This window comes from Triturus cristatus, chromosome 2_2 (genome assembly GCF_964204655.1).
Source record: "Triturus cristatus chromosome 2_2, aTriCri1.1, whole genome shotgun sequence".
NCBI lineage: Eukaryota > Metazoa > Chordata > Amphibia > Caudata > Salamandridae > Triturus > Triturus cristatus.
The window spans coordinates 1071709285-1071726465 of record NC_140582.1 but is presented as its reverse complement, the minus strand read 5'-3'; positions in this window follow the sequence as shown (position 1 = coordinate 1071726465).

The following is a 17181-nucleotide window of genomic DNA, read 5'->3' as shown; positions in this document are numbered from 1 at the left end:
TGGCAACTTGTGTTGTATCTCTGTTGCGCACTATTTCTAAGGCCCTTGAATTGGTGGATTTTCTAGGGCAATGGGTAGGGATAGACATTAGGGGGACAATACTGCTCGAGGGCAATAGAGGGGCTGTATTGCCTAGAGGGTGTGTTAGTTCCTGTGGAGGTTCAATTATCTGTTTGGGCTGATGTATTATTGGTGGATCTCTGACCCAGAGGAGTTTAACCTGTTCAGTGAGCGCTAGGATTAATGTTTTAGTGAGGTGACTTCAGCCCTTAGATCTAGAATGATCCTGGCCGTATCCTGCCTTACTGATGCTAATTCTTCGGAGTGACCCTTGCCCCTTCGCTCGGTTGGATCTTCTTCCACGGGCACGACAGTTAAGCTCGCTATGTGGGGATCCACCACAGGTTCTACCTCTCCTACCTGTGGGTTACTGGACAGATCTTAAAGTGGTAGAAACCTATTGGACAGGGCAATATTGGTGTTGATGTCAAGAGTAGTGTCTGCTGTGGTTTTAGCTACCACAACCGTAGGGGTTAGGGATATCCCTGCCTCCATGTCATCGGTGATGGATGTATCTTGTGTAACAGTGAAATGACTTGGGGACTGATTTTTAGCGCTCCTTGTGGTTTGCTTGGTGAAGATGGAGGGAATACGTTTTGCAGGTTTAGGGTTTGGTCTGAGAGGATGGTGTGACTCAACAGAGAAGTGCAAAGTGGCTGGTGTAGCTGGGTAAGTAACAGGAGATAGGAGTCCCTGACATTCCACTAATAGATCGTCAATACGATCCAGAACACAGTTGTTGGCTGCCAATTTTCAAGCCATTTTACTTTTGCTGGCTATCGGGTCGGGCCCATCAATCTTCACTCCCCCTCGCAGACAGTTGATTTTTTTCCCCATGTCGTATAGCAGTGTATTACAGAGATGATTAATGAAATAGGTGAAAATATAAATGCTATGCAGGTATCAAATAGCTATCTAGGGAAAGCTCTCAAAAAATACACAGGGCCTTAATCTCACTTCCAGGTTGTACAAGGAAATGGAACGTGCGAGTAGTTCAGGTACAGTACTGAAAGCAACAGCAACTCACAGCTTGTATCGTGGTAGTCCACAGGTCCAAGAGGGAGACCACAAAGCCAAGGAGGGTGGCCCTGTCCTCCCTCTTTCTGGCAATGAAGGGCAAGGACTGGCCCGCCCTTGGCCTGGGCATCACCTGGGCATGACCCGCGGTCATCTATAACAATAATAGATTATGCAATTTTTATATTTCAAGGAAAGGGTGTTTGAAAAGACTATGGAGGTGTTTTTCTATGTAGACTACCATTAAGCAATTTTGAAGAATAAATTAGACAGGGCACTCAGAAAACATCCTGTTGCAGCTGCCCTGATAACTATCTGAATTAAGGAGATGAAGTGGGCATAGGACCTGCACAAGTGTTGGTATAGTCTGACTTCTATGTGTGTCTCTCCTTAACCCTGGGTCATGTTCCTGCATACGTTCAAATGTGACCCGCCTGCTTATTAAGTGCTTTCTAAATATTTCCCATGCTGATTGGTCAAGAGAGTGACTCTGACCCTAAGTATTCTTACCTGCCACCTTCTCCTTTGCTGCACTACCAAAAATCTCTTATCCACGCACAATTGCATACAGAGCAGACATTTTGGGAAAATGCAAGTGCATTCCTGGCTGCATTTTACACTTTGCACCAACACCTGCTTCCACTTGAAGGTAACTTCCAAATGCAAAATACTGTTTTTGCGAACTATTGCAAACCACAAAAAATGTCAACCAATCAAACAACTGCATTTGTATAGAGCAGCACTGTCATTCCTAGGGATATCTGGGCACTGTGGTTGCCGTGTCTTTGGCGAAGAGCCAGGTCTTGAGCTTCTTTCTGAAGTCTGCTAGGTAGGAGGCTGTGCAGAGATGGAGAGGAAGGTCGTTCCAGGTTTTGGCGGTGATGTAAGAGAATGAAGGGCTTCTGCTACAGATTGCAGGGGACAATGACGAGGGCCAGTGAGGAGGAGCGCAGGTCTCTAGTGGGTAGATGGAATTTCAGTAGATGGTTAATATAGGATGCCCTTGATCGTGTAGAGCTTTGTTGGCATGAGTGGGGATCTTCTGGATGGGAAGCCACTGGAGGTTTCTGAGGTGAGGTTGGATGCAGGTTCATTTGGGGAAGTCCAGGATGAGTCTGGCTGTGGCGTTATGAATGGTCTATAGTCTTCAGATGAGCTGGGTAGAGATGCCAGTGCAGAGGGTGTTGCCACAGTCGAGAGGACTGGGGAGGAGGGCCTGAGTGACCTTTTTTGGTGTTGACTGGGATCCATCTGAAAATTCTGCAGAGCATGCGAAGGGTGTGGAAGCAGGAAGAGTTGTGATGTTTGGAGTTAGTGTGCTGGGAGTCAGAGATGGTGAAGTGAACGATGGCATGGTCAGTCCAGGCTACATCTGTAACATGGGTGAATTTGTATCTGTCACTGGAGGTGAAAATGGAGTCGAGTGTGTTCTTCTTTAGGGAGACTGGCAAAGCAGGAATGTATGATAGAATCACCCGCCCCCTGCGGGGTTTTCCAGCGTGACACTAGATAAAGGTGTCCATCAAATTATAGAAATGGCTTTAAATGCATCTTTTCATTAGGTGACAGTGACTAAAAGGATAGCACTATTTAGTCACAACACCTCTCAAATATAAGGTAGCTGTACATTTAATTGAATCCATCGTATACACAAGACACCTTCTGAGCCATGTGAAAGAATGACATGCACAATTTTCTGCCCTTTTTTCACTCATTACTCTGTATTAAATACAAGAATACTACCATGGCACTACGATTTAGGATACCAGCTGAAACTTGTCTCTACCTTTTAAATACATTGCCAGGACTTGTTATATTTCTTAGCTAATGTAATACTGGCAGAATACAATGTATCATTTTGTATTAAAATGTATAATACAATGTTTTTATTTACAACCATCTCAGTTAGAATAACAGACAAACATTTCCGTGTTTTGTTAAATGCTGCCATCTAGTGGATGTCACTGAATGAGTAGTTACTTACAGGGTCACATCGACTGATTTGTAAATGGTAATGGCATTTGAAAAGTGACCTATGTGCTATTAAGTCACATTGCAACTTGTTTTCGCAGGGATTGCAAAACGACTTGCCTAATATTCATTAAGCAGACTATAATTTACAACCTTGCAAATGCCATGATGGAGGCCTGCAAGGGAACACCTACTGTACAAATAGTGTTTCCTGTTTGGAAAGATATGGAGGGGAGCAAGTAATATTCTGCTGGACCAATGCTGCTCTCACTGAAGCCAGCTGACATGATTCCTGTGAGAAATTGGGTTACTGGTTGACTGGGGTGTGAGCCCTGGTCTAGCAACAGCTGCAATCCCTTGACTAAATTAACATGTGCTTAACCCTTGTGAATTACCAATAAGGGAACCCTTTTGGGTCTTGATGAACTCCTTAAAGCTATGACATAATCAATAGTGTGTATTGCAGTAAGGCTGCTTTAGAATGTTGAGTTTGCAGTTGCACACAAAAGAATAGAGACATGTATTACTGAACTCCATGTGTGGCATAGTCAATGGCGGGTACCCCGGCTGGGAAGATGCTACAAATCGCGATAAAATAGGAGACAAGTAAACCAAAGATTGACAGTGCTCTCTCAGAGAGTTTGTCATGTGTGCCATGTGTGCTGTCATAGAAGTACGGAATCAGCGCTGAATGCATGTGGAGTCAAAGTGCGGATTCAGCCACTGTGAAGCAAGTGAAAAAAAAATGATTTTCAGACAATCTACATGTTATTGGCTGAGAACTTGTTGATCAGGCCTTACATAGAGGTGCTGCGCTACTATGCAACATAGATCTAAACCTAGTATGGAGAAATAACAATGTGATTACAAGTACTGCTAAGCAAAGATCCACCTGGTGTCAAAACGTACAAAACAAATTATACATATGAAACAGTTGTCTGCTTACCAGACGTAATTAAAGAGAGTCTTAATATCGCAGCACTGGGCACAGCTGCCCAAGCAGACTTTTTGAGGTTATGCTTACGGAGCCAACCATACCTGAAGAGGCAAGTCACTAAAGCTGCTGAGTGGGACTCTCAACAACTCCAAAGGTCTTTGAAGAGTATAAGACAGTGAGAAGTCTGGAATAGTGTCAGGTTGTTGTTAAGAGGGAGACCAAGAATAAAATCACATTTACAGTTATCACCAAGGAGGATCCAGAGGCCAGTTTATCATCAGATGTCGGAGAGAAGGAGCTAAAAACAGTGGTCGAAAGACTGCCATGTCCCACCTCATGAAGTTCCAAACTGGTCTATAACGCTGCCGCTTAACACCATCATCATTCGATACAGCCAAAAAGCAAAATGTTGGCAATCGATGAACTACGTGGAAATTTAGACATTTGAAAAATTAATTGATGCACTTCATGAGACTGATAACAAAAAGATGATCAAATACCTCAAAACTCATGCTGATGATGACGTAAAATAAGTGATGAAGAAAATGCCAAGAACTGAAGAAGAAATCACATATCATCAGAATAAAGAAACCTTGAATCTCAAGTTCAATGCAACGTCAAATATAGACTATGAAAGATATATTTTCTGTCAAGAACAACAGAAGGTTAGTGAAACCATCTATACATTTGTAGAGAGACTTGACGCACTGAACAAACACTGTAAATTCAATTAATTTAATGATGAAGAGGCCAGACGTCTTAGGGTCATTGATGGATGCCTGTCCGATTCATTCAGATGGCGAATGCTGAAAGAAACTTTGAGTCTGGAATGAGTGTTGATGGTGGCTGCTAGAGCTGAAGAAAAAGCTGATCACCAAACTGCTGATCTGGTGGCCGGAGGTTCCCAGAATAAATAAGTCACGAGTGTGAAAAGCAAGTCAGAGAAAAAGTCTGAAGGACAGAATGTGATGGCTACACGTAAAGTTATGTTTTTGATGTGGATTTTTATTTCCACATGAAGACAAATTTCCCACCATTGGCCAGATATGTAAGGGCTGTGGGAAGGAGAAGCATTTTGTGATGGTGTGCGAAGCAAAGGGAAAAACAAGTTCTTCACGACGTAAAGACAAAATGGCCACCGGAATGCTCCAGAAGCAACAAACAAGGCCCAGCGGAGGCATCAGGTAAGACAAATCAACACTAAAGGAAGTCAATTGTCATATAATTCATCATCAAACAGTTCATCCATATTGTATCAAGTGAAAGTGAAGAAGACAGTTGTGCCATGTCGATGTTTACTTCAGAAAAGCATGCGCATGTCGGACTGGCCACATGTGAAGAAAATTGTTACTCAAAGAAAAGTCGACATGAAAAAGCACCAAAGCCATTTAAACATAGTCCAAAAATTACACTGAGAGTAAATGGCTTTTTGATACCTTTCACCATCGACAGTAGTGCGTCGAAAAGCATTACGCTTGAGGAGAAACATAATATATTGCATCCATTACCACCACTTATGCTGTCGAAAACCAAAGAGTATACATGTGCTGCATCGACAGTCTTAAAAAGTCAAGGTGCATTTGTAGGGACGATGAAACACAAGAAAAGAAAGGTGCAAGCACCCATCCATGTGCTTCAAGGGACAGTGACAAATGCCTGTCTTCTCAGCCTCAGCACAGCTGCTGATATGGGACTGATATCCGTGAACTACAATATAAATGCTCAACATGAAATAGTAAGTCAGTTCCCTTCATTGTTTACTGGTTTGGGTAAGCTTAAGACTCTGAAAGTAAAGTTGCATATTAATGAGGACGTCCGTCTGTTGCTCAGAGACATAGGCAAATTGCTTTTCATTTACAAGATGCTGTTGAAAAACAACTTGAATCGCTACTTAAGCATGAAATAACTGAGCATTCTACTGGTCCGACACCATGGGTTTCTCTCATCTGGTAGTGCCCAAAAAGGACAGTGAAGGAGCGGTATGCATATGCGTTGACATGTGTCAGGCAGACAAGGCAATTGAATGAGAACAACATCCTGGTTCATACACTGCTGATATGATAATGCAACTAAATGGTGCAAAGGTTTTCTCTCGCCTTGATTTAAATAAAGGTTATGATCAGTTGGAACTCGAAGAACATTGCAGGTACATTACAACCTTTTATACACATATTGGTTTGTTTCAATCCAAAAGACTAGGTTTTGGTGTATCATGCACTGCAGAACTGTTTCAAGACTGTCATGAATGCGTTCAGTTACCGGAATGACATATTGGTTATTGGAGCTACCCAAGAAGAACATGATCAAGCTCTTACACAAGTATGTCCCTTACTTGCGATGCTGGTTTGACTTTGAATGCAGACAAGCATGAGTTCCATAAGACAAAGCTACAATTATTTGGCCATATCTTTCCTGATGGGGGTATGACACCAGATCCTTCTACAGTACAAGTGCTGTCGAATGCTGATCCCCAACAAGATGTTTCCATGGTGCATTCATTTCTTGGCACAGCCAGCTACTGTTCTAGATATATACGAGACTTTGTTACTGTAAGTGTTACATTGAAAGAGTTAACGAAAAATAATGTTTTATTTCAGTGGTCAAATGAATGTACGAACAGTTTTAAGAAAATCAAACAAGACATTGAAATTGCTACTGAAATGGCTTATTTATTATAAATTTTTTTTAGAGTTTTTATAGTGTGAACTAGACCCGAGACATCAGAGCGCTTTACACGAGCAGCAGTTTTGTTATACATTCATTTTCGTTAGGCACGGGCAGATTAAGTGATTTGCCCAGAATCACAGGATGTTAAGCTGTCGGTGCCGAGACTCGAACCCGGTTCCCCCGGTCGGAGGGTGACCGCTCTAGCCGCAAGGCTACATCCTCTCCTCTTCAATCTGAGACTTCATACAGAGGTTGTTGTTGTCACTAGCCCAGTTGAGCTAGGTGCTATCCTTGCACAGCACAGTAACAGTAAACACCTGAATGCTCTAAAGCATATTGTGGTGTATGCAAGTAGGAGTTTGTCCCAACCAGAATGTGCCTACTCTCAACCTGAAAAAGAAATTTTAGCAGCGGTGTTGGTGTATGAACACTTTCATGTATTCCTGTATGGAAAGCCTTTTACTATAGTGACATATCATCAAGCTTTACTAACAATATCTGGCAATCCAAAGGCCAAGATGTCCCTTCACACTGAATGCTGGGGATTACAGCTACAAGAGTACAATTATAAGATTGTGCATTGCCCAGAAAAAGGTAAGAACCCTGCTGACTACTTTTCCAGAGTGCCCACTCAAGGTCATCACACTCCATCCAAGTCAGCTGAAGCCCATATTAACTTTATTGTAAAATCAAACACACCAGCTGCCATTGGGTTAGATCAGATTATCACTGCTATGAGCCACGATAGTTACATGCTTAAGCTGACAGATATAAATACACATCAGTTGTGGAACCAGCACACTCACCTCTCACGAGTGACAGTGAATATTAAAAATACAGAAATGTCAAAGATGAACTGTCCATAAACCAAGAGGGATTCATATTGTTAGGGTCAATAATCTTGGTTCTTGAGAGTCTGCGGCATAAAATGAATTAAAAGGCCCACGATTGACATAGGGGAATCATTGCCACGAAACGAGCTCTCCGAGACCAAGTCTGGTTACTGTAGCTCGATGAGCAAGTGAGAAAGAATTAAAGAATCTATGCAACTGCCTATCTACCAACGTTACTCAAGGCACCCTAAACATGTTAGATCTCCCGAAGCATGCTAGGAGAGAATAGCCATTGACTTTCTTGGTCCACTCGACGATGGATATCACCTGATGCTGATTATGGACAAATACTCACAATTTCCATTAATTGAGGATCTCTCATCCGCCACTCAAGAATGAGTCATAGAGAGCCTGAATGGCATCTTTGTGACACGGGGTGTTCCAGCCATACTACAATCTAACAATGGCCCGCCTTTTAACAGTTGGGATTGCAAGGACTATTTAGAGCATCTGAGTATAAAGCAGGCCAACGGACTGGCTGAGAGGTTTATGAGTATGGTAAAGGAAGTGGTGCAGTATGATACACTTGAAAAGCTCAATTTACAAAGTGTTAAGCTCTACATTGCATGCTTACCGTTCAACACCTCACAAGACCACCGGTGAAAGTCCAGCAACATTTCTGTTCAGGAGAGCAATGACAACCAAGATACCAAAGTGAACCAATCAGAGCAAAAGTGATGAGAATGCCATTTGTAAGAGGGACTTAGGTCAAAAACAAAAGATGAAAATATATTCTGACCGAAGAAGACATGCAAAAACATCGTCTTTCAGAGAGGAGACAGAGCGCTGGCCCGGCAGATACAGTAAAGAAAATCTAATGCTCCCTTTGATGCAGAACCTTTCCAACTAGTGTTGACCAAAGGACACATGCTGACAGTCCAGTACCCTAGGAAGTCTATTTCCAGAGACTCTTCTCATTTGATTCATAATTCACCTGATCACCCTGGTGAAGGAGAGACTGATTCTGAAACACCAGTGACTGCTCTTTTTGTAAAAGTGCCAAGTTTTCATTGAAGAGATGGGGAGATGTAGTGTCTTGTGAATTAACAATTATGGAACCCTTTTGGCTCCTCATGAACTCAGTAGAGCTGTGATGTAATGAATGGAGTGTACTGTGGTGAAGGCTGCGTTAGAATGTTGAGTTCACAGTTACACACAGAAGAATAAAAACGTGTATTCTAAGCTCCATTTGTGGCATAGCCATTGGCAGGTACCCCGGCTTGGAAGTCGCTACAGGTAGCTTGGCACAAAAAGGGGTCAGGCTTAACTTAGAGGCAATGTGTAAAGTATTTAAGCAGCACAAAAACAGTAATACAGTGAGAACATAACACAAGAAAATCCCCAAACTAATATATAACCATAGAGTAAAGTTCAAGAAATTATTTGATGCCAAAAAAAGAAACATCCAATCAGTCGAATTGGAGTTTTGAATTATTAAAGCTTTAAGTAAAGTCTAGCACCTCAAAGATAAAAGCACAAAACACGGACATCTGGTCATGTGAGGAAAGTAGGCCTGGGCGGTAAATTCCGTTCCGCTCGCGGAATTTGCAGAATTTGGGTAATTTCGCGTTCCGCGGAGAACGCGAAATTGCCCAAAATTCTGCTTTCCGCAACTTCGCGAAATTTTTTGCTTGTTCGCGTTCTCAAAATGCGTGTTCGCGAGATATTTCTCCCCGAGCATGCAAACTGCGATCGTGAACAGGAAAAAGCATCGCGAACATGCAATTCCACGTGTTCGCGGAATTTCTGTGTGTTCGCGGAGATTTTTTACCGTTTCGCGCAGATTTGCGTAACGCGATTACGCAAATTCCACCCACCCCTAGAGAAAAGGGCAAAGTCGAAAGTTAAGGCCGATCGTGATGGAGCGCAGTTTGGATACAAGAACGGGATTGAGAAGGTAAAGTTCAGTGGGGCGAGGTTGCAGGAGGTGTTCATGGAGGGAGCTTCGTTGTTGAATGGCTTTGGGCAAAAAGCCAAGGTGAAGGTTTCAACGTTTGGATTTAGACTCCAAAATGTAAGTCGAAAAACTCCAGCGGGACGAAGTAGAAGGCTATAGCAAAAGACATTTCCACAAAGTTGGATACTTCTTTGGTGAAGAACCGCTGAAATGGATTTGCTGCTGCAGCGAAGAATGTAGCGGGAGAAGCCGCAAAGTCAGCCCAACTGGATATGCACCTGGGCAGATAGGCAAGCAGATTGGTTTAGTCTACTCTTGGTTCTCAGAGCACTTTTTGGACAAATTTTGTCAAACTCCTCAGTTTTGGAAATTGGCCATCTGGGCATCTTTAACACCACAACTAGTGGTCCAGACTAGTGGGATACATCTTGGGGGTTCAGGACTCACACATGCTGGGTCCAGGTGCAGTTCAAGATGGTCGGAACCTTTTATGTTCCTGTGGCTCTGAGCAGCATGTCAGCCAACTAGCCCTTGGAGTCACTTCTGGCAATCCTGGGTGCACATGAAGATTGGGAGCTCAGCAGCAGGGCTGGCCTCTGAGGGTTCAAGCCAGGCTCCTAGCAGCAAACAGTCTTCCAGGCGCAGCCGTAGTCAGGCACAGTACACAACAAGTCACAGCAGCAGACTGGTGCCCTTCTTCTGGAAGATGGGAGAACCTACTGGAAAGGTTCTTTGAAGTGCATGGAATTTCCTGACTCTGCTGCGCTGGCTCCAAGTTGGCTGCAGTGACAATACAGCTGTTTGTGTGAAGGCAGAGCACAGGCTTTTCAGGTATAAATTGACCTGTGTTCAGCTCTGCCCATCCATCCTGCCAGCAGATGGCCCATTACAGCACACCTAATCCCTCTATTGTGTGACTGACTGGGAGAAATTCACAAAGTCTGTCAGTTACACCATGTCATGTGACCCAGGCCAGGCTACAGGCACAAAAAGGGTTAAGGCAGGAAAATGTCAACTTTCTAAAAGTTAGAAAGATAGAAATGCCTACAAGGGATTTATTAGAACAAAAAATATTTGTAATAATTCTCTATGTATATCTATTAAGTGATATCTGATAACACTGGATAGAATAAATCAAAATAAATTATATCAAATGCATTGATAAATCAATTATAATAACCAGGTGATCAGAAAACTTATATTTCAAATATCATAGAAAATCGAGAATAATACTTAAATGAAAAGACATATACAGGTGTGCAGAAAAAACAATAACAGAGCTCAACAAACATTGACAACAGAGAACATACAAATTAGATATAAGAAGGTGCCAATGTGTATATCCATCTTCACTAGATGAAACAGTGAGTCTGTCTTATGAATAGGTTACAAGGCTCAAAGATAAATTAATTAAACAATCACTAAAGAGAAGACTGGATTATTTGTTGACCTTTCGGTCTACATTGAAACAAATCATTGAGACCATCTTCAGGACAACGTGACTTTTATGTACTTTCTTGACCCCTTGGTCAATAGAGATTTTAGTCAATGACTAGGATTTACATATGTGATATCTCCAGTGTCAAGAAAGAACAACAAAGTTGACACAGTTAGCCTTTTTGAAAGCACATAGAAAAATAATTCTTATTCAATCTCTACGTGGCTTCCGTCTCACGGACAAGTTCAGATTGAATTAGAGTGTCATGAGTAATAAATCCCTTGTAGGCATTTCTACCTTTCTAACTTTAATACCGAAGCCCACAAGGGTCGATTGAGATGCCCAACTACCTATCAACTTGATTTTACCATTAAATGGGTTTATCATTACAGTTTCATAGGTACCAAACTTGACATATCCACCTGCTCCTGGTTAGGAATTGCAGCTTAATATTAATAAGGAATCCCCAATGCTACTGGTGTAGGCCTCACAGTAGTGAAAAACGAAGTTAGGAGTTTTACTACCAGGACATGTAAAACTTAAAAGTACATATCCACCCTTCAAATTACACACCACTCTGCCCTATGAGCTACCTAGGTCTTACCTTAGGGGTGGCGTATATGTAATAAAAGAGGAGTTTAAGGCTTGGCAAGGAGGTTTAAATGCCAAGTTTAGATGGCAGTGTAACAATGCATTCAGATTGCATTGGCAGGCCTGCGACATGTTTTGGAGAGCTACGTAGTAACACAATAAGTGGTGTAGACCCACTTCTAGCATTGAATTTACAGGTCCTGCATATATGATATACCACTCTACAAGGGAAAAAAAATATTTCAATCAGGTACATGACAAACCATGTTTAGAGGAGTGAGCACAAACACTTTAGCACTGGTTGGTAGTACTGAAGTGCACAGAGTTGTAAGGCCAAAAAACTAAACTTAGCAAAAATTGGAGGTAAGTAGTCAAAAGGTTTAGGGGAAGAGTACCTTAAGGCTGACAGGTATAACAATTTCCATGGGGACAGCTTACCCTTAGTGAATCTGTATACACCACATCTCGAGGGTTGGTAACTGGCCATAGGTTTGTGACTGCAATTGTGGTCACAATTTACATACTTTTATGAATCATAAACAAGTGGTACCCTGGGGCATATTTTCAAGGGGATTGCGCCACTGAAGCGTCACTTATTACGATGCTCCAGTGGCACAATGCTCCTCTCCATATTTACAAGGCAGCGCTAAGCCACTTTGCATGGCTTTATGTCACCTTGTAAATATTGTACCCTTTAATGCTGTTTTCTTCGGCAAAGGGGCGTGCAATGGGTGTTGTTGTGAGCCTACCCACACACTGCCCCAGGTTTATAAGAAATGGTAAATCTGAGGCAGCACCAAAAAATAACACTATTGAAAGGGTGGCGTTAGAATGGCGCAACAAGGAGAAATTTCATTTCTCCTAGTTTTTTACTCTTTCTATGCTTCGCTGCATTCTGCAGCACACAGAAGAAGTAAATCATCATTAAAGATTGGTTATGTGCAGGATGGTGTCTCTTAATGCACATAATCAATCATCCCTGCAACGCAGGCACCCTTGCAACATGGTGCAAGGGTGCCTGCGCTGGCACTAGGAAACTTTTTCAGCACCAGCACAAGGGAAAACACAGGGGTGCTTTGTATTTTTGTAAATATGGTGCATACCTGTATTTCTTTATATTGACGCAGTGTGGCACAGCTGAAATGCGTGCATCACCACAAATCACAGGGCTTTCAAGCGCAAAAGGACGTTGTACGTCAGGTCCACGGTATTTTAACAGTATGCTGGAAGGACTTCAAGTCAAGAAATTTAAAAATAAACAGGTGTTTGCTGCTATACACTGAATACGGACAGTGAGGTTTCATTTCTTTACAGACACATTATCCAAAACTGCTCAAAGTATTTCAATTTCTATTCACAAAGCCATATCTTAAACAAGTTAGGGGCATATTATCAAGCCAGGCGATAAAATTATCGCTGCTTTAGCGGCAGAAAACAGCCGCTAAAACGGCTATAATGGGCTTGATAATATGCTCTATGGAATTCCAATTGAAGCCCATGTTAGATGTCCTTCACATCTAACATGGGCTTCAATTGGAATTCCATAGGGCATATTATCAAGTCCATTATCGCCGTTTTAGCGCCAGTTTTCTGCCGCTAAAGCGGCGATAATTTTATCGCCTGGCTTGATAATATGCCCCTAAGATTTCTAAATCTCACTGCAGCTATGTTTTACTTAAGAAAAAGTTCTGGCCAGAATTTCTAATTCAGTGTTTTATTGACAGCTCACTTGCCTCTTTCGAAATTCGTTCTTTGCAAAGTTTTTTTGGGACCTTTCATTGTAGGAAGGTTTTCCTTCATTCCTTGTGTGCTTTTAAGATTTTTCTCTCATGCTGTTGTTATTAAGAATAGGCTCATGAAATTCCTGACTATTGTATAAAGTTGACTATGTGTATAATGTTGATGTTTTAATTAGTTAAGCAAAATAAAAGACCCAATGGGTATATTTAGGTCTCAGAAGGTTGCTTCTTGAAACCTTAGGCAGACCCGAACATTATGGCCCAGATTCTGAAAGGTTTAGCGTCGGGTTAACATTACTTTTTTAACGATAACCCAACTCCAAACCCGTTTTGGGATTCGCAAACCAATGCAAATAAATATTTGCACTGGTTTGTACAGAAAAGTAACGCAAAGAAGCGCAAAATATTCCCATGCAACCACCCATGCCTTTTGATGCTAAATGTGATTCACTAACATTAGTGGAAAGAATTTAGCGGAAAAAATTAACGCAGCTGAAAAGCAGGTGTTAAATGGAGAAATGTTTACGTTTCTCCATGCCTTTCTGACTTTGCATGCGTGCTGCACTGTGCAGAACAAATACAAAGTAGAAAATTAAATTGTACATGTCTAGGCATAGTACGGTGTACAGGAAGGGAACCCTTCCTGTACAAAACCTATGCTAAACTCAGGCACAACCCTAGCGCCTTGACGCTAAGGTGTGTGCCTGGTGTACGGCAGCTGAAATCGGCACCGTTGCTAGGGAGAGGGGAGGAGACTGCCATTTCTCTGTGGCCATGGTGGTCTCCTGCTCTCTCCCTGTCACACAACGCAGGAGGCTGTGCTGCATTGAGTGACAGTGGAGCTATGTGTTTATTATGTCTTTTCCCTATTTGATGTGAACTCTTGATTCACAAAGGTTCATTTGTGAGTAGATATGCCTTGCGTCTGACTTACTCCTAAATTTCAAGGGTAGGTTATACTTACTCACAAAATACAGATTTGCGAATAAAGCAGTTTGTGCTTCAACTACGCTGTACATTGTGTTTATTGTAATCACACTCATCAGTATAGTCTAACTAAATTCTGGTCAGTATTGTTACCCAAAATAAGCATATTGGTACTTGTAAATACTATTCATTATGGTGGTTAAACACTCCTGTTTTATGCTCTTTAATGAGTTAATGCTAAATAGAAAGATTCACTTATACCATTGTTTCCACTCTTAACTTTTAAATGAAGCAACTTGAATAACTAGTCAATGATTCCTTCCTTAATCAGTAAACTGATAAACTCCTAAATACCTCTCAATCTGTCCTTGTAAGGCGCTGTTGAGAGGTTAGAACTTGAGTTTGTGTTACAAGCACTGGATACCTCACCCCCTTTTGAGATACACTGACTGTCCTGATAACTGTTTACGTTTTGTTGTTTTCCCCTTAAGGTATTTATTGTGAATGGAGCGTGTTAACTTGAAAAAAAAAGCTATTATCTCCAGGTATATATGTGTTGGGCGGGGTGAGCAATAACAGGTGATTAATCGCGGAATAATTGATTTCCACTTTGCAAATTATTTATTGTGCTTTCATCTTAAGGAATTTCCCCCAGTTATTTCAAGGAAAGCTTCAGCATTTCCTTTTTTTCTTTTAGTTACAGAGGAAAACCTCTCCATCCCCCTCCCCACTCTCTTAATGTATATCTTTTTAATTTTTCCATTTTACTCTTTAGCTTTATGGTTTACTTGCATCTTTTTTCCTTAACCTATACTTTTACATTTATATTTTATAGTAAATCATTTGCTTAGGCTACACATTTTTTCTTAACATTACCTTTTTTCCTACTTATTTATGATTCCAACATTTTTGCTTTCCCAAAGTAATTACTGAAGGTAATTTAACCAAGAAAATGACATGAAACAAAGGTCAGGAAGCTCTTGCCAAATCCAAATATAAAAATACTTTGTCTGAGGTACTGAGGTACAGGAGGAAAGACAAAGCTTTCTCCCATACTTTGCCAGCCAGTGCAGTTCGAAACTAGGATTCACTTCCAGTGAAGCTCTTCATGATTCAGAATAGTAACTTTGTTTGATTACATTTCCTTTTAAGCATTTTGTTTAATTTTCTCTACCTTCTTTGTTTTACCTTTTTGAATAAACTGCAGATTGTCCAACATGCAGCCGCACGTCTAGTCCTGAAATGGTCATGAGGTTCCTCAGCCTCCGGAGCCCTAAAGTCGTTACCATCCATAAAAGAGTCCTTTCTAAGATCCTGGTAATCACCTACAGAGCTTTTAGAGCATTAGGACCAAACAACCTTAGGGCTAAGTTTACACCCTATGTAACACCGCCCCCCCCTCAGATCCTCATCAGCGAATCTCCTTAAGCCTCCTAGCTTTAGGTGCATCACTAAGGGTGGCAAATCTGTTGCAGTCCTAGGGACTAAAGCTTGAAATCTTCTTACCAGCCATCTCAGTTTCTTTCAGACAGAACTAAACTTCAGGAAAGCCTTTGAACCTTGATGTCTTCCACTTATGTGATCTCTGAGTTACTTTCTGAACCTTATGTAGTGTTACGTTCAACGCCATGAGGCTCCTCAGAGTGACAGTTGCGCTCTATAAATTCTATATACAACACAATACCTTTTGAGTATTCCTGATATATTAAATCACTTATTTAGGAATGTATTCACAAATATTATACAGTAGCATCTTTAACTGCTTAAGGCTTGATCTCTTGTGAGTCAAGGTTCCTACCCACACTCAACATTGGCAATAAATACCCCATTACACTCTGCCCATCTTCTAAGATACTATATTTATATGTATATTGATATATATTCTATGTGCACACATATTACACACAAGCAGTTGCTACTGGATAGGTTTAGTTAGGACCTAGTTAGGATAGGAAGCTATCACCAGAAAATAATAGACACTAAGAAAAAAGCTCTAGTGGACCGCATCCAAGGAAGCTCCAGCAGCTAGGATATCATTTCGATCATCACGGATTTGACCTCACACTCAGCCACTGTCACCAACTTGGCAGCCTCCCAACAACTCTGCAACAACCTATCCACAGCAAAATCGCAAACATCTCCAGCAACTTCACACAGCAACCCAACGCCAAAGCACTTATCGCTAACCTACCGACCACCAACGAAGAAGGCCATCTTACTGAATGGGCAACCCTCACCAGAAACGACACAGTGGTAAGCATGTGGACTATCCACTCACGTGCCTCAATGGAGCCATGCCCCGTCAACATCTACAACCTGGGAACATCACTAATCAGCACCACATTCACCCACATTCTAAATACCTCCATCACTTTCCGCCACTTTTCCAGGTGAATGGAAACTTGCAGAAATCAACGCCCTCCTCAAGAATCCCACAGTTGACTGGAATCAAGTGAGCAACCTCCGACCCATCTCCGTGGCTCCCTATCCAGCCAAAGTGATTGAGAAGACCATCAACAAGCAGCTCCCAACCAACCTCAAACATAACCATCTTCTAGACAACACTCAATCAGGATTCCGAAAGAATGACAGCACCAAAACTGCACTCATCCCGGCCACTGGCTACATTTGAATCAACCTGGACTGAGGAGAAACTGTGGACCTCATCCAGCTCGACCTCTTCGTGGCCTTCAACACTGTCTACCACAACAACCTCATCAGAAAACTCCATGAAATTGGTATACAAAGATCCACTCAAATGGATCTGTTCCTTCCTCACAGGTAGTACCCAAAGGGTCAGGCTGCCACCCTGTAGTGTGCTTTCCACGTGCGCCTCTTGCGCGTGGACAGCACACTACAGCCTTGCGCTGCCCATTGGCACACGAGCCTAACTGATGGTTGACGTTATGCTTTATTATCTTACTGAAATGGAAATTAACTTAAAAAATGTAATGCAACAGTATGAGGGAACTTGGAAATATTCTTTACATGTTATCGCTGTGATTATTATTTACAATATCGTTTTCTTGTTTTTCGAATTATGA